This window comes from Hyaena hyaena, unplaced genomic scaffold, assembly GCF_003009895.1.
Source record: "Hyaena hyaena isolate Hyena2069 unplaced genomic scaffold, ASM300989v1 scaffold_17, whole genome shotgun sequence".
Classification (NCBI taxonomy): Eukaryota; Metazoa; Chordata; class Mammalia; order Carnivora; family Hyaenidae; genus Hyaena; species Hyaena hyaena.
Genome location: NW_024080648.1, coordinates 4,310,799 through 4,328,610, shown reverse-complemented (window position 1 = coordinate 4,328,610; position 17,812 = coordinate 4,310,799). Strand labels below are relative to the sequence as shown.

The 17,812-nt window shown below is 42.6% G+C and overlaps 1 pseudogene; it reads left to right on the top strand.

The window, feature by feature from the left end:
* Positions 1-2,628: 2,628 nt before the first annotated feature.
* Positions 2,629-4,306, top strand: LOC120222921 (annotated as a pseudogene).
* The last annotated feature ends 13,506 nt before the right edge of the window (positions 4,307-17,812 follow it).

Genomic DNA, 17,812 nt, shown 5'->3' with positions numbered 1-17,812 from the left:
TCTCTGACTCTCCCCTGCTCACTCTGTCTCCCTCTCTCCCAGAAATAAATAAAACATTAAAAAAAATTAAAAAAAAAAAAGAAGAGGTGGTGTATATATACAAGGGAATATTATTCAACCATAAAAAAGAATGAAATCTTGCCACTTGCAACAACGTGGATGGACCCAGAGAGTACAATGCTGCGTAAAATAATCAGTCAGAGAAAGACAAATACCATATGATTTCACTCTTATGTGGAATTTAAGAAACAAAACAAAGAAAGAAAAAAGAGACAAACCAAAGAACAGACTGTTAACAAGAGAACAAAGTGATGGTTACCAGAGAGAAGGGGGGTTAGGGGATGTGAAATAGGTGATGGAGATGAAGAGTACACTTATCAGATGAGCACACTGAGAAGTGCAGAGCATTCTTGGAGCCTGCGTTATACACCAGAAACTAATATAACACTGTATGTTAACTATATTGGACCTAAAATTAAAAAAATTAAAATGAATTAAAATGAATGACAAAAAAGTCATCCATAGATGACTCAGAGATCTGACACGGATCAGAGTGAGATGTGAGGCGTTTTGTTCAAGCCAGCTCCATCTCTCCATAGGTCTGCCAGCATTTTCAGACTTTTTTCACCTATTTGGGTGACCTCGCTGTCTGCTTCTAATCTCCTAGATTCTTAGTGTTGCTTTCTGTATACAACAATAAGAATTGCAACTTTTTTTGAGACTAAAATTGTACTGTTCTAAAATTTAAGGGGAAATGGGATAAAATATAAGGTCAATCCACTTGCACATGAAAGTAACTGACATAACAGTACTTTTTGTTTTGAAAAGTACAGAGCTCTCAGTTTTCCTGTCTCCCATGCTCTGTTTTTACCTTTATACCCAGAGCTTGTATGTATGCACTTCTTTTCCCTCTCTCAATGCTCTTTTCCCGTATGGGACACTTTTCCCATCTGCACTCTGCAGGTTTGGTCTACTACCACCTCTGAGAGGCAGTGGGACAGAAAAACTTGACTCTTCCCTTCTCTAAATGTCTTCGTAAAGCATGTGGAAGCTCAGATTGGTAGTGTTTTCATCCCCTTTCATGAATTCTTGAAACAAACAGATACGTGAAAACTTTATTATTCAGGAAGTGGAATTGCAGATTATAGGTACAGTTAAAGAGTTTGGTGAATTTTGGCAACTATTCTGCCTCTTGTAGAATTGAGATTATATACTTTTCATGAAGAAAGAACATGGCTCCCATTTTCTGAGTGCCTATCATGTGCCAGCATGGTGCAAAATCCTTAGCTCACACGAACTCCTTTTATGCTTTTGTAACAGGACGTTAAATGTGACGTTTCTTGTAGTCTCCATGTATTTGGCAGAGGCTTCAAAGCTTGGGAACAATAGATGTCAGACATTTCTGTAGAACCTGTTCTTCCGCCATCACCTATCACCCATCTGCAGGCCCCACAGCACAAAGTGAAAAAATCCACTGAGAAAAATCATGACTTGAGTTTGTCATTCAGCATTTTTACACTATAAATAGCCGTGTTCTTTTTTTTCTTCTTTTAATGTTTTTATTTATTTTTTAATTTTAAATAGTTTATTGTCAAGTTGGTTTCCATATAACACCCAGTGCTCATCTCCACAAGTGCCCTCCTCCATGCCCATCTCCCCCCTTCTCCTCCCCCCACCCCATCTGCCCTCAGTTTGTTCTCGGCATTCAAGAAGTCTAGAGAGCCATGTTCTAAAAGACAGCTTTATAAGCGCATCAGACCTGATCGGTTGTGTGGTTCGGTTTGGCTCAAGTTTTATTTCTTATGAGAACCAAAGCCCCTTCAGACTCTACATGAGTCCTTTTTGGATCCCAGAGTTTTGAACAAAGGCTCAGAAGACTCCTACAACTGCAAAAGGCCATTTTCCCATCTGAACTGGTAAATAGGCCCAGTGAAGAAAAGTGGAAAAGCAGTATATTCTTAACTTTTCCCTAGAATAAGAAATACAAGGATAGCGTGAAGCTAGTTTATGAAAAACCCCCACCTCCAGCTTTTTCTTAAAATTATTTTTAAGGTTTATTCATTTTTCAGAGACAGAGAGAGACAGAGCGTGAGCGGGGGAGGGGCCGAGAGAGAGGGAGACACAGAATCTGAAACAGGCTCCAGGTTCTGAGCTGTCAGCACAGAGTCTGACACGGGGCTCAAACTCATGAACCTCGAGATCATGACCTGAGCTGAAGTTGGATGTTTAACCAACTGAGCCACCCAGGCACCAGCCTCCCCACCCCGCCCAAGATTTTATTTCTTGTGTCGCTCTTGTATAATCTTGGCATTTGGAGTTGTTAATTTTCAGTTAACACTTATTTAAGTTTCCTATGGCTGCTGTAACAAAGCAACACACACTGCGTGGTTTACAACAACAGAATCATTCTCACAGTTCTGGAGGCCAGAAGTCTGCAGTCAACGGGTTGGCAGGGCTGTGCCTTCTCTGAAGCAGAAGGAAGGATCTCTTATATCTTTCTGCTTCTGGTGGCCCCAGGCATTCCTTGGCTTCTGACAGCATGACTCCAATCTCTACATCCATCATCACGTGGCTTTCTCCCTGTGTGTCTGGGTGCAAATTCCCCACCTTTTATAAAGACACCAGGCATACTGCATTAAGCGCCGATCTTACTCCAGTATGACTTCATCTTAGCATCTTTAATTACATCTGCAAGGACCCTATTTTTAAATAAGATCACATTTTGAGATACTGGGGTTTAAGGCTTCAACATATCTTTTTTTTGGGGGGGGGGAAGGGGACACAATTCAACCCACAGCAGTACTCAATTACGTTTCCAACCCACAGGGAAGCAGAATCCCCAAATAGGGCATGCTTGTGAAGAAATCTAAGGTTGCTTCTGATGCCTGCCTTCCTCTGGGAACCTGTTCCATGTGCTCCACCGCTGGGCATCAGATCCCCCACCAGGACACAAGGGACTCCATCCATTGCTGGCCCTGAGTTATGTTGGTGATCCCTCCTAGAATCTTTACTTCATAAACAACAATCATGTGACTTGAGCTGGACGAAAAGCATTTCAGGATAGGGCAGAGGCACAGAAAGGAGCAGGGGGTTGAGAGGAGGGTGAGGAAGTCCCCAGGCTGCCAGAGCACCATGGGAAAGCATCAGAAACGCAACACCCACTGCCCGGCTCTCTGTACGCTGCTTTGTCCGGTGCTGGCAAAATGCATGCAGGTTGAAATCGGTCTTCAAATGCAAGTTGTGGAAAGAGGCTTTGTGGAACGCCTTTCCTGGCGATCACACCCTATCTCTGCAGAGTATGACTGAGACGCATGCTAGCGGGCTGTATGTAGCAACCAGGGCTGTGCACTGACCAGAGGCCAGCAGCACAGAGGGACCCCATTTGGCAGCCACTGTCAGGTGGAATTCAGCACTGACAGTTTGCGGCATTTTCCAAAGAAGGACAGACTAAGTTCGTTATCTAAAATTGAAACAGTTTAGCCCTTCCTTCTGCTGCCCCCTTCTAACCTCTGTCCAGCCAGTGGCCGTCAGCAATGCCAACACGCAGATGCAGGTTAAGCGTGTGATGGCTTTTATTGAACAAGAAGCCAATGAGAAAGCAGAAGAAATCGATGCAAAGGCAGAGGAAGAGCTCAACATTGAGAAAGGTCATCTTGTGCAAACCCAAAGGCTGAAGATGATGGACTCCTATGAGAAGAAAGAAAAGCGGACTGAGCAGCAGGAGAAAATGCAGATATCTAATTTGATGAATCAAGCAAGGCTCGAAGTCCTCAGAGTGAGAAGTGACCTTATTACAGACCTGCTAAGTGAAGCAAAACAGAGACTCGGCAAAGTGGTAAATGATACAACCAGGTACCCGGTGATCCTGGATGGCCTGGTTCCCCCCGGGTCTGTACCAATGGTTGGAGCCCCCAGTGATCATTTGTTGTAGGAAGCAGGACTTCCCTCTGGTAAAGGCCGCAGCTCAGTAAGCGATTCCTATGTACAAAATCACCACCAAAAGAAGATGTTGATGTGCCTACCTGCCTGAGGAAGTAGGTGCTCGAGTTGCGATCTATAATGGGGATCGTAAAATAAAAGTTTCCAGTCTCCTAGAAAGCCGGCTGGATCTCATAGCCCAGCAGATGATGCCAGAAGGACCCAGTGCTTCATTTGGCGCAAATGCCAACAGGAAGTTTTTGGGCTCAGCCTTTGGGAGAGGTGGAGTTGATTCACTGCTCTCCGGGAAGGATGTGGATTTCTCTGTGTGGCTTCCTCTTCGCTGTTCTAATAGTCTGTATTCGTCAGTGCATATCCTTCTGTAGCTTATGCCCGTGGCCTGTTAAGAGCGAGAGAAAGTTTCACTTAATATAAGCAGGAAACCTCCCTTTGGATGAGCTAAACGTAGCACAGCTTTCATTTGCTCCTGTAGCATGAAGGGGAGGGTACCAGATGGTGGTTACGGGAGTTTTGCCAAGGCTTCCGCTCTTTCTCTGGTTTCAGTTCTCCAGTCAAGAGGGAGACAGGTATGATGTTGTCTGATAGTAAGTCTCTGCTTAAAATGCAGGGGGGGATGGTGGTGGTGGGAGGCTTCGCTGTTAACCTGTCTGGGCCTCGAAGTGTTCCTCATCTGTGTCATTTAAAATCTAAGCCATGAATATGTTTTGTTTATTTAAAAAAAAGGTTTACATGGAAAAAAGTAAAATTAAAATCATTTAATAAAAATTTATGCTTTATTATTAAAAATTATGTTTTATTTACATGGAAGAAGGTAAAATTAAAACCATTTAATATAAATAGTTTTATATATATAGTTTGTATATTCTGTTATATATACTTGTTTATGTAATGTTTAATATAAAATAGTTCTAAAAACTCTAAAAAAACTGATTCTAGGACAGTTTTAAACAAGTGAAAATGTTACTGCCTTCTGTGTGTGTAACGAATCTATTGTTTTGCATAGAAACTCAAGAATAGGGTCTGCTCAGTTCATACCGAATAGGTCACTCCTTATCTCTGCCATTGCAGCCTTGACAGTCTTTGGCCTCATTCTCACAGGTGCCCATGGGGCACCCCCTTCCCACTTCTGCAGGAGCACCATGAACTTGGGTCTTCCTCCCGCTGCATCTAACACCATACCTGACATACAATGGATGCTATATAAACAAACATAAATAAATTTTAAGACAACATTTGACTTGGTAAGCTTTGAAATCTTGAGTGTAATGAAGATTACTACTTTTAAGAATTAAAATAGCAATACAACAATAAACTTTTTTTTTCTTATTTAAGTATGCTTCATGTCCAGCATGGAGCCCAATGTGGGGATTGAACTCACTACCCTGAGATCAAGACCTGAGCTGTGATCATGAGTCAGGTGCTTAACCAACTGAGCCACCCAGGGGGACTTCAACGAGAAATTTTTGATGCCTTAAAAACTTGAGTGATTTCCTATAAAAGATTTGAGAGGTAAAGCTGGGGGGTGGGGGGTGGACTGCCAGCTTGTAAACTAAATTCAGGCTTGATCAAGGCAAACATGGGAAACACGGGATAGTGATTAATACGTGACAAAAGCCTTTCTGCATTTAATGAATGGTTCCAAGTCAACAAATAACAGGAAGATAAAAATACAGCCATTTATACTGCTTGGCATTCAACCATGTCATTGTGCTGAACAGGAAAGTGAAGGTACTTAATCTTTTTTTGTATTTTGATGGGAGGTGACTGGGTCTAGTGGAAATACTTTGGGTCCTGTACAATATTAGCATTTGCTGTTTGTTAATTTAAAAATGTTGGTGGGTGGGAAATAAACTTCTCTGTTTTCAGTTTTCTCATGCATTATGTGAAGATAATAATATCTGCACTACACTATGATGGGAACAGCACTAAAATAATGCACCTGCCATCTATCTTTCGTCCTCTGATCCCACCTCTCCTTTTAGAGACTGGCCCAGGACTTGCCTCCTACCAGGGTAAATCTCAAAAAGGTTGCCACTGCACCTGTGCCCTCACCCAGGCCCTTCCCCACCCTTCTCCAGTCAGTTCTCTGCCCCCTGGAATTCTGGGAGTATGGCCCCCCATTAAGTTCACCAGTGACTTCCATCTGCTACCTCATGTTCAGCCTTCTGTCATCAGAGCAACATTTCCCAGCTGAGCACTCTGTCCTTCTGACGACACGTTTCTCCAGGCTTCCAGGCCTTCACAGTTGTCTGGACTTCCTCTCACTGCACAGTCCTTTTTTCATGTCTCTGTACTTCCCTTCTCCTTGTGGACTTCTTTTTTTTTTTTTTTTAATGTTTTATTTATTTCTAGGAGAGAGAGAGACAGCTTGAGCAGGGGAGGGTCAGAGAGAGAGGGAGTCACAGACTGAAACAGGCTCCAGGCTCTGAGCTGGCAGTCAGCACAGAGCCCGACGCGGGGCTCTAACCCACTAACCGCGAGATCATGACCTAAGCGAAAGTCGGACGCTCAACCGACTAAGCCACCCAGGCGCCCCTCCTTGTGGACTTCTAAGTGTGAGAGTGCTCCAGGCCCCTGTTCCGGGACAACCTTCTCTTGTCCTCCCCTCCCTGCCTAGGCCATCAGGTCATCTCATGTATACGCCAATGACTCTGGGTCTGTCACCTCAGCCTGGGAATTACATGTGGCCGTGTCCACCTGAGGTCTAATAGGGCACCTCAACCTTAACATAACACAGAGACCCACTGAACCTCCACCAGCCTTCATCGCCCTCCTCGGGTCTTCCTTTTCTGATTCCGTAGGTCTACCTTCCATTGAGCTGCTGGGGAAAAAACCTAGAAGCCATCCTGGACTCTATTCTGTCCCTTTCCACATCCTCCCCATCAAAGCTGTATCAGGATTGCTTCCAAAATGTGTCTTGAATCCAACCACTTCTCAGTATCTCTTTGGCTAAAACTGTAATGCAAACCACCATCATGACTCACTTGGGTGTCTACCTGGTGGCCGGTCACCTGACGGTCCTCTGTCCATACAGAAAGCATGAATCAGATGACATCACTCTCCTGCTTGAAGCCTCCCAGTAGCTCTTACTGCCACCGAAATGGAATACGAAGTCCTTGGCTTGGCCTGTAGTTCTGACACGATTCGACACCTGACTTGCTCTCCACCTGAATCTTTAGCATTTCCCCCTCATCCCTCCGGATCCAGCTTCAGTGACCAGCTGTCTCCTCAAAGGTCATGCTGCCTCCTTACTTAGCACCTCTGTCCCTTTTCTTCCCTACCAGGAACTCTCTCCCCGAGATTGTCATGTGCTGTCTCCTCAAGATGTAGGTCTCAGACGGTTCCTTCTCAGAGACTGTCCTGATGTGCCTCGCAGAAAGAGCCTTCCACCCCATTTCAACACTATCCTGTTACCCCATTTTACCGTCTTCTCAGAACCCATCTCCATCTGACATTATACCTGTTATTTATCTTTTTAGGTGTCATTGGTGTGTCTCCTGTCCGTAGAATGGGGACTCTCTGAGGACAGAGAAATCCATCTTCTTCATGATATACTCCCGGTGCCTGGCACAGAGGACGTGCTCATGACATTTGTGTGGAATGAGTGAAACTTTTAAAATGCCTATAAACAGTAAGCATTCAGTAGATTTGGCTTCTCCTATCCTTTGGGGGGGAATAAATTTAAAATCTATGATTTTTCTTTGTATATTTTTATTATGATGTCCTTTATTGTCGTCTCCATGTGTTAGGGTCTAGGCTAGGGGCTGAGGATCTCAAAACGAGTAAAATCTGGTCCTTTGGGAAGGTGTCATCTACTAGGTGAGGTAGGCACATAAATAGACATTTAAAAATTATGTAAATATATATGTGTGTATTATGCATAATATGATATTTATCATTTTAACCCTTTGTTAGTGTACAATTCAGTGGCATTAAGTACAGTCATAGTGTTGTTCAACCACTATCTCTCTCCAAAGTTTTCATCATCCTGGCACAACTCTGTACCCATTAAACAATAACTCTCCCCAACCCTATCCCAGGTCACCTCTCTTCTTTTTTCTGTCTCTATGAGGTTGCCTATTCTATGTACCTCCTATAAGTGAAATCATATAATATTTGTTCTCTGTGTCTAGCTTATTTCACCAAACTTAAGTTTGCAAGGTTCATCTATGTCATAGCATCCATCACAATCTCATTCCTTTTATGAATAGTATTCCACTGTGTGTACATAGCTCATTTTGCTTTTCCATTTATCTGTGGATGGTGTGTGAGAATGCCTGAAACCTCGCAGGTACTCAAGAAACATTAGTTTCTTTCCTTGTTTTATTTATTTATTTATTCTACTAGGTCAGCACAGTTGAGGAAGAAGTAGCATCTATGAGGTGTAACATTCTGGCATTTTGACACCATCATTTGCCAATTTTAGGGCTGAGATTAGAGAGAGATGTACTACGTGAGGGTAACCAGGAAGGAGGCCAGGACTGCGTAGTGCAAGCTCCCATCTATATCCAGCAGAGTGGTTTGGTGGTAGAGTGAGTTATGCATAAAAGGACGGCTGATGTGGGAGACCTAAAAATGAGGATGGACATGGGCTTCCTAAAATCTTGTTCACAGATCCCACCAAATATAAAATTGGGAAGTGCTGGAATATACTTGTCAAGGCCCAAGAAATACTTCAACTGATCTTTTGGCTCCACCTAACGGAATAAAGTGGTATTTCATTGTCTTAAAAGCCAGACGTGGTGGTTGTCTTTAGACGTAATTGTAAATGAGTGGTGTTTGTGTGTTTATGTTTATGGTTGTTATTAATCTAAACATGCCTTGTATCATTAAGAATGTAGTCAGGACAACCCTAGAATGTGTGTCACGTGAGTGCTGCAGGAAAGCAGAGGCAAGGAGCTGCAGTAAGTTGCCTAGCGTTCCTCAGTGAGCTTAGTACTTGCCCTGTGAGAAATTAATCATCTATTCCATGCTGCCCACGACAGAGAAACGCTGAGACTTCGCGTCAAACGACCCCACAGGTGACAGAGTGTTTATATGGTGTAACTGGTAACGCTATGGCTCTAACTGCTTGGCCTGAGACCAGCGGGCAGGCTCAGAGCTCCTGGTGCCTTTTCTAGTGCGTTCTGCATTTGTCTTCATTGTCTTCTTCGGTTATGTCCTCCGGCTTTGCATAGATGCTCGGTGGCCTTTTTACAAAACCTTCTTTACCCTGTGCTATTCTCCCATCTGTCAGCAGGTGTCGGCAAATCTCAGGGAGTAAATCCACTGTATCAAGATGCAGTCTTTTGGGAGGTGTCAGAGCACAGCCCGATGTGGGGCTCAAACTCACGAACCATGAGATCATGACCTGAGCCAAAATCAAGAGTCGGAGGCTTAACCAACTGAGCCACCCAGGCGCCCCACCTGTTAGAATTTTCAAAGTATAGTCAGAAGCCTGAGGTTCTAATCCCAATTCTGCTATTTACCAGCAGGGCAATTGTGGACCCATTTTCCTCATCTCTGCCACGGAAAGGACCGTATCACCTGAACTTCAGACTTCCAGCTCATGCCCCACTTCCTCAGGGACTGCTGCTGGACTCGGTGAGATGAGAAAACACACTAAGAGTTACTAAAGAAAGGAATGCAAACTAGTGGCTATAAAAATTACTTGAAAGGATAAGGTGTCAAATGTCATTTTTGTCACTGGTTGGAGGGTCCTTCACAGACCTGGAGCCCACGGCTACAGCTGTGTGCAGGTGGGACGGCTTGCACCCAGCTGCCCCATGGGGACCTCAGGCCCTCCCTTCCCCCAGCCAGGTTCCGGGGGCTTAAAAGTTTCCTGGTGTTCTTAATTCTCTCAGATTTCCAGCTCCATTATTCTTGTTCTGCCGACTGCCAGTTTCCCCTCTCTGAAGGTAGTGCCTTTATTTTAAATTAAAAACAATTCTGTTTCTTTTTCTTTATTTTGAAAGAGGAGTGGGGAGGGACAGAGAGAGAGAATTCCAAGCAGGCTCTGCACTGTGAATTGCACGATCATGACCTGAGCCAAAGTCAAGAGTCGGGCGCTTAACTGAGCGAGTTGCCCAGATGCCCCTTTATTTTAATTTCTTGCATGCCCCTGGAAGAACATTCCTTGCCACTTTTAATTGAATCTAAAACGCCCTCCCTTTTAAGTCATATCACTCCTTTACGTACCCCAAAGAGAGAAAAAAAGTCTGCCAACGAGGTTGTGACACTGTGTCTTAATGACAGCCCAGGCTGTGAGTGACATGGTCACATGGGCATCTTGTGTTGAAATTTCTTTCCTCGATTCTGAAGGACCTGACAGTCTCCGGGCCTTCAGCTGCACTGCTCGGCTTCCAATGAGCCTTCCTTTGCATGCATCTCAATAATTCAATGTAACTGAGCTTCACATTATGTCGTTTAAAGCAGTTCTCAAACTCTGATGCGCATTCACCTGGGAATAAGGCTAAAACGCAGCCCTCGATTCAGCAAGTTTAAGGTAGAGCCTGCGATTCGGCACTTCTCTCCATCTCCCTGGTGCTGCTGCTGGATCACGGACCCCAGTGTCAGTAGCAAGTGTAAAGCACTTGGTTTGTTTCACAAGAAATACTGGAATCTCAAGCATTTCCTCTCTAATGAATATTCACTTCGCAAATAACAAGCGTATGCCTCACTGCTCTGTCGCCTCGCCTTTTTGAATACAACATAGGTTTTCCTTTCGGGACGGAATCATGGTGTAATCTTTCTGAAGACGTTTTAGATGGCAGTTCAACCCTGCGCGTGTAGGAGGAACAATACACATAATCCCACTGACGCGATGACAACAGCAGCAGCTGTGAAGGAGCTGACACATGCAGGTCACGTTGACAGCAACTGTAAGATGCTTTGGATCAGAAGATATGTTCCAACGTCAAGGTTTAGAGATCTGAACATATGAAACAAATGCGCATCTTAGAATCAATGCAAAATGGAAAGTAATTTATTCTTTCCATTGTCTCTTTCCTAGTCCTTTTTTGTTTTTTCCTCTTAATTTGAAGAAATTTCCTTCAGGGGTTGGTGTAACCTAATGCCTGCTGTAAATGGGATTTGCTTCTTGGGCGTGAGTTCTCTATCGCACCCAGTCCCATCCACGGCCAGGGCAACTCTCACCCCGCTATCTTGCTTGAGGCCCTCTGAATGGGGGCTGAGTGTCACTTTCCAGTCTGGCTGCTCATCGTCTTCCCCCCAAAGCCTCTGTGGGCTCCATGAGTTACGGCCACACCTTCTGGGAACTTGCAAAGCCAGCATGCTGCTGGCGTCCTTATAAATGCGCGGAGCCTAGCACAAAGCATGTGCTCAGCCAATGCCTGCTGAATGCTTTGGTGTGATAAGCCACGACTTATCAGCGATGCCTGAAATTTCTGAGCCACGGAGGATGCATTTTATCTCAGGAGCATTTAGTGCTTTACATCAGCTTGAGGTGAGGTTAGGGTGGCAATTTCTATTTGAGACTAGTTATGCTGGGAATTTTTCCTCATCAATTCACATGTTATCAACACTTAGCCTAGAGTGGAATAACATCAGAAAGTGGGGGCAGTATAAATAAACACAATTAATTTAAATCTGTAGATCCACATTTCCCAAAATATTTTCCATGCAAAAACGTTTGAGTTTCTAGGGATTAATAGGTATGCCAAAGAAATGATTCTGTCTGCCGTGGGAATTAAACATGCACCTCTGTTTGCCCCCCATTGAACTCAGCAATAAAACCTGGACAGGATACACAGCAAATAAGTTTGGGATATTCTGGCATAAACCCAGTTGAATAGGTTTCTTTACTGCACGAACCTGGATTGACTTTAAGAAGTGTTGTGAATCTCTAAGAGGGACCCATTTATATTTAGTGTTTTCCAAATATTTGATTAGAGGTTTTCATTTTTTGTTTTTTTTTCTCAAAAGATACGTTCTCTTGCTTCTGTGCCCCATGTCCCCATATGTGGATTAGAGGAGTATGACATGACTCATCTCTCACCAGGAGATCACGCTTTCTTTTGGCAACTGTCAAATTTGGGGATTGGGAACCTGTCAGTTCATGGTGACTTTCACTTGGCCTATCTGACAGGTGGCTATAAATGGTTGCTTCTAGTTTACTAATTATACCAGGCTTACTATTTGTCCCTGTTGGGTGATTCATGTGGTAATAATTAATAAAGTAATACAGTAAGATTAACTTTTCTTCCCTAAAACTCAGTGAACTTGATGAACCGAGAGGCACAAAGGGAACAAAAGTAATAAGGCAGCTTATGATTACACAGAGATGAGTTGCTACATTGAACTCTGCCAGAAGGTTGATATTGAGCAGATCTGAAACACTGAGCTATCCCTCTAATACTACACTGGGAATTCAGAGAAAGGAAAATCCAACAAAGAGCTTTGTTAAAAAAAACAAAACAAAACATATTAAGAAATAATCAGTACTTTTGGAATAACATTTGTACCTATACTTCGTTTCCAACGTTGTTCCAGGTAAGAGAAAGTATATTAAATATTCTTAGTGTAACAAATGATGGCAAACACAGAGGCTTAAAGCAAACTGTCGATTGATTGTGTCACAGCTTCTGTAAGTCAGAAGTCCAAGCAGGCCTCAACTGAGTCCTCTGCTCAGGGTCTCACAAGACTGCAATTAAAGTTTCAGCTGGGGTTGAAGTCTCATCTGAGGCTTGAAGTCTTCTTTCAAGTTCATATGGCTGTTGGCAGAATTCATATCCTTGCAGGTGCAAGAATTCAAGCACATTCTACCTGCATCTTCAAGGTTAGCCAGAGACTCTATCTGGCTTTGAACCTCTTTGACTACTTTTAAGGGCTCATCAGGATGCTCCAGTCTAATCATCTCTTTTGATTCATTTAAAGTCACTTGATTAGGGACCTTAATTACATTTGTAAGATCCCAACTGCCATAAAGTAACATAATCTGGGAACCTGGATGGCTCAGTCAGTAGAGCATGTGACTCTTGATCTTGGGGTTGTGAGTTCAAGCCCTACAGGGGGCCTAGAGTTTACTTTAAAAAAAAAAAAAAGAGAGAGGGGCACCTGGGTGGCTCAGTTGGTTAAACCGCCAACTTCAGCCCAGGTCATGATCTCACAGTTTGTGGGTTCAAGCCCTGAGCTCTCAGGCTCTGTGCTGGCAGCTCAGAGCCTGGAGCCTGCTTCTAATTCTGTGTCTCCCTCTCTATCTGCCCCTCCCCCACATATGCAATGGTTGCTCTCTCTCTCTCTCAAAATTAAATAAACACTAAAAAAATTTTTTAAAAATACAAAGAATTATGGGACTACATCAAAATTCAAAAAGTATCACTCATGGGAGTAATATTCCATCACATTTATAAATCCTGTTCATAGGCCAGGGGTGGGGGAGATTAAAAAGGGCATCTACACTGGAGGTAGGAATCTTGGGACCTATTGTAGAAGTCTATGGATCCTGTGAAATTAACACACATCTCCCTTTCCTTCCCCCTGAACTCAACTATAAAACCTGGACAGAATACAAGAACAGCTATTTGGGAACTCTGAAAAATAAATCAGCAGGCAGATTAGGGAGGAACCCAAAATTCTAAGTATTGTCAATCTAGCAGATATCAATATGATTGGCTCATAGCATAATACTTAATATGTTCAGGACGAAAACCAAAATTACTTGGCATATAAAGAACTACAAAAACCTCTACCCATATGAAAAAAGACACTCAAGACACCAATGATAATGGAAGCATACACACCAAAAATAAATTAATCCAAAAGATGGCAAAAAATAGGAATAAGAACAATGGTTCACAATTTTAATTTAATTGGGAATATTTTTGGTCTTATTTCTTCAAATATTTGTCCCATCATCTCTCTTTCTCCTCTCCTTTAGCAACTCCAATTACACATATTTTAAACCACTTGATCTTTTTAATTTTTTCAGATTTTTTTCATTTTGGGTTTTATTTTGCAGTTTGTATTGTCATGTTTTCAAGCTTACTAATGTCTTCTTATGCAATGTCTAATCTGCTATTAATTCCATCAGTGTATTTTTCATTTCATTTTGCAGTTTCCATCTGCAGAAGTTCAATGTGGGCGTGTTTTTCTGACAACATTCTTTATGTCTGTACTTAAATTTTTTAACATCTGAAACACAGTTATAATAACTCTTTTAATATTCTTGTCTAATAGCTAATATTCTAATGTTTATGTGAGTTCTGAGTCAGTTTTGATTGATTATTCTCCTCATTATGGGTTACATTTTCCTTTGAATGTCTGGCAATTTTTGATTGGATGCCAGCCACTGTGTTATTACCTTCTTTAGATGCGAGATATTTTGTTTTCCTATAGTCATTCTTGAGCTTTGGTCTGGTATGCCATTAAATTACTTGAAAATAGTTTGAGCTCTTCAGATCAACCTTCTGATTTATGAGGCGGATGTCGTCAGTGTTTGGTCTGGGTCTAAATATTTCCCACTACTGAGGCACAACCTTCTTGAGTATTCTGCCCAGTGTCCTGAAAAGTCTGATATTTTCCCAGCCAACTGTGGAAACAGGACATGTTCTTGGCCCTTTGAGGGTGCCAGGTGCTTTTACTTGATCCTATCAGATTGTTTCTTCCTCTGGCATCGGGTAGTATGTTTACATGTGTGTAATGATGAGAATTATGCTGAATCCTTGAGGGGACTCCCCTCCCGATCTCCAGCATTCTCTCTTGGTGCCAATGTCTTCTGTCTGGTACTCTGTACGCTCTAGCTGCCTGATCTCTCTGGATTCTCGTCTGCATCTTTCACCTCCAGGAATCCACCAGGCTCTGCCTTCCTATGGACTCTCCCTCCTGTGCCCCAGCTTGGAAACTCTGTCAAGGTAGTAAGCTGGGGTAATAGTAGAGCTCTCCGAATGCGTTTCCTGTCCTTCAGAGATTACCGTCCTCCATTGCCTGATAGCCTGCATCTGGGCTGGTTGCACCATACATTTTGCTGTGTGTGTGTGTGTGTGTGTGTGTGTGCACGCATGCACGTGTGTGTGTTTCAAGCAGCAGGCAAAATCTGTCCTTTTTAGTTGATCTTGAGTGGAATTCAACCAGTACGCTTTCCCGGTGCACATTGAATAATCACACAGTGATTTGCTGATGGGAAAGTGAGACACTGAAAGGTTAAAGGTCACAACCGATCCATCCCCCAGTCATGATGCCACCTCCTGGTGGAGGAACACGTGCTTCTCATGTCTTCACGAGAGCAATTTTCAGTGGAATCCTTCCAACTCAGCCCAATGCTTGGCTCTAATCATATTTATAAATGCTAATAGGAGTTGCAATTGCAATTATGCTAATCTCTTTGTTTAGGGCCAACTGTTACAAGCAATTATGGTCAATGAATTCAATTTGTAAATTGGAATTTAGGAAATCTAGCCACTTAAATATACCTCTGTTTTAGGCAGATTGCCTGTGACATTTATGACTGAAGCTATTTACTTTCAAAATATCCTAATGAGACATATATTAAGACTTATAAAAAGTCTTCATATTTATTTTCCTTTGATGAAACAGAAAAGGAAAACATGCCTGCAGTCAGATTTTTGGACTATGTATTAGATGACAAGGATTCTGTGAAATTATTCAGAAATATTTTGGAGGATGTGTTCTGAAGAACCCACCCAGCTCCGGCCCAGAGCCTGTATAGGCCCTGCAGAGGCACTGATTAGGAAAAACCTCATATCCTGGATGGTGGCAAATAGGAGAGTTGGTGGCATGGGGAGGCAGTGGGAGACAATTAGGATAGGAAATTAAACACACATAAGATTTCTTCATATATGCGGGGCACCTGTCTAGCTCGGTCAGAGCATGCGACTCTTGATCTCAGGATTATAAATTCCAGCCCCACGTTGGGTGTGGAGATTACTTAAACATTAAAAAAAAAATCTTTACATTTGCTTTTCATACATTCATTTGGGCATTCATAAAATGTAGATATGTTGAGTGGATTTAGAAGTAGATGTAGGCAAGATTCTGAAGCATAAATTATTCTCATTGGTAAACTGAGAACTATAACTGAGATGGTCTTAAAGGCAATTGCTTTTTCCAAGAGTTTAGGATTCTCTGATCCTCAAGCCCAGGCTTTTTGAGGCTCTGGGACCCCATGCTGGCTGGGGCCACCCACAACCCTGCTTGCGGTGCCCGGCAAGACCCTACCAGTGTTTAATCTTCTCTCCCAGTTGTCAATGGAGACCTTTCTCGTAGCCCATTTCCTAAAGGCGCCATCTCCCCTGCCCCTTCCCAGCTCGTGATCTGTCTCTCTCCCTCTCAAAAGTAAATGAACGTTAAAAAATGTTTTAAAAGTACAGATTTGTTTAAGTCTTTGTATTTTATTTTATATGATTTGCTCAAATATCTAGTGATCCGTGCATTCTGCTCATGTTTATGCATGAGGCACTAAACAGCTATTTGCTAGAGCTCTGTGCTCATGGGTGGTCTTCCTTGTAGGATGATCTTGCTGCACTATTTTCTTGGAGGAGATTCCTGATGTCAGTTTTGCCTGCCTTCTCTTGAGCTGGTCATATTCCAACACAGAATGAACTTTTAAGCTGAGGTCCAAACCTGACTCCCAGTATTTTGGGAGCCAACTAGGGGAAAATGCTAGAGAAGATCTATGTTGGACATTGGTATGTGGCTCCATTTTTGGTGTGGCTCCCCACACTCAGTGGGCATGACGTTTCTTGTCCAGAGACCTTCTTCTGTTTTACCTTTTAGAGAAGACCACCTCCAGGCATCTCCTGGGGAGGGCAGGAGAATTTTCCTGGTGCTCAGATTTGGGGAGGCCACCTGAGGATCTCACTATTTATTCAGCAAACTAACTAGAGCCAATTTTCTGTCTTTAGCCCCATCTTTACCTCTACTTTTGGAAGTATGTGGCGCTACCAGCTTTTGAGTTTCTGGAAGTTCTACAAAGACATGATTTCCATGACATTGCTTTCCAGCTTCCAAATTTGTTGCTATTTGTCCTTTCTCCTCTCCCTTTGTCTTTTGCACTTACGTCTTTTTTGTAAGTTTATTTATTTGGAGAGAGAGACAGCACGAGTGGGGGAGGGGTAGAGGGAGTGGGAGAGAAGGACCTCACGCAGGTTCTGTGCGTCGCGGAGTTCGAACCCATAAAACCGCGAGACCTTGACCTGAGCCGAAAGCTGAAACTAAGAGTTGGACACTTAACTGACTAAGGCGCCCCTGCACTTATGTCTTTCAAAATCCTTTTCCTGTTATTTCATGAGGCTTCGGGAACAAGCGGCCACAGGTAGGTATGCTCATTGCCCTATTTTCACTCAGAAGTTTTGTTTGATAATTTTTGAACCTGACCGTCTAGCACCTTGACTCTGGTTTTTCTAGAATGAAAAAGCTTCCAATACCCAAAGAAGAAGGGATACTGGTGCCAAAGTTGACAAGTGTTTAGTTTTTGTAAGTATTTATAGGCTTATATACCCTATAATATATATAATATATATTATATATATAATAATATTATATACCCTATAATATATATAATATATATTATATATATAATAATATTATATACCCTATAATATATATAATATATATTATATATATACCATTCTTTTAGACGAGCCTAGTACATTTTGATTCCTCTGCTTATGGGCTACAATGAACACAATGAGGTCTTTTCATTTTTCCAAAGCACACGTATCATTCGCTGAGTTATCTTCTAGATTACTTAGGAATCTACTGATGTGGGAGGAGATGTGGGAAAGGAACATTTTTGATGCTATTCCAAATCCACTCAATCATTGGCTTGACCAACAAAGATGAGCAGATACCTTTCTCTTTAAGGAGTTTACCACTTAAGAAGGCATTATGACTCACACTGAGGAATTGCACTGCA